This window comes from Rhinatrema bivittatum, unplaced genomic scaffold (genome assembly GCF_901001135.1).
Source record: "Rhinatrema bivittatum unplaced genomic scaffold, aRhiBiv1.1, whole genome shotgun sequence".
NCBI lineage: Eukaryota > Metazoa > Chordata > Amphibia > Gymnophiona > Rhinatrematidae > Rhinatrema > Rhinatrema bivittatum.
The window spans coordinates 89,574-90,627 of NW_021821095.1; the positions used below are offsets into that span (position 1 = coordinate 89,574).

The window sequence follows — 1,054 nt, forward strand, 5'->3', positions numbered from 1 at the left end:
AGAATACATCAGAGTTATTTTATTCTGGTATGTTCCCAGAAGATGCTGTTATTTTCAGAAGAAAGAAGACAAAAGAGGGCCAGTATGGCAAGCAGACTGGTCTGGTGGCCTGCACCTGACCCAAGGCCTGGTGTTGGGTCCTGGCCTCTGAACTAGGCACAGTGTCAAACATGGGCATGGGTCAAGAACCAGAAATTGTAAAAGGTTAGGCTGAGAGGTTATATATTATGTCATAGAACACACTGTACAAAATATGGTAAAAATAAAAATTAGTTTACTAAATATAGTGAATATATGGTATATAAATAACAAAAAGCACAGCACAGCAATATTGCATAAATCAATACAAGTAAATAAGAATATACTAATACAGATAGAAATAAGGAAATAATTTTTACTAAGAATATTTCCCTCATATATCTCATCTATGAGTCAATGTATTCTGTGAAATGAAAGACTGCGAGCCAGAGGTTCCATGCGCAAGCTACCTGATCATGTCATGGCTCATCTAGAGAATGTTGTCACTTACAGCGTCTTATATCAAGGGGAGTGCCAACCTTCTGTCCTTTCATACAACACATCTCATTTTTTCTGGCTTTCTTCCTGTGTCTGTAAGTTAGATGTTTCAATTTACACCCATAGCTCTGACATTAGCCATCTAGAGCTTTTTAAATTATGGAAATTAAAGATTCTCAGACAATACTTGACTCCCAAAAGGCTAAAACACAGGCATTTACCAGCCTTATCACTTAAAATAATAAATGTAGAAAGAACAGAGTATACTGGCTTATCTTTTAACAAGTTACCAAAATTATCATATAATGTGATATTGTGAAAGATTCTTATACTATGCATGTAAAATGCAATATAAAACAATCAAAATGAACAGTCTTTTGTATAGAATGTTCATAAATGTAGTCCAAGAAATAGAGATGAACACAAGAATATGCAGCATAGATGGTCTTTTGCATCCCTGTACTTGCTTCATGGCATGTAAATTCATTTCTCATTACAAACAGGCAAGCAAACCCAACAATGTCCCAATATCTGTTAC

At 35.1% G+C, this 1,054-nt stretch overlaps 1 non-coding gene across 1 annotated transcript; it reads right to left on the reverse strand.

The window, feature by feature from the left end:
• Positions 1 to 451: 451 nt before the first annotated feature.
• Positions 452 to 579, reverse strand: LOC115082449. Its single transcript, XR_003854172.1, has one exon. It is a non-coding gene; the product is annotated as a U6atac minor spliceosomal RNA (small nuclear RNA).
• Positions 580 to 1,054: the final 475 nt, after the last annotated feature.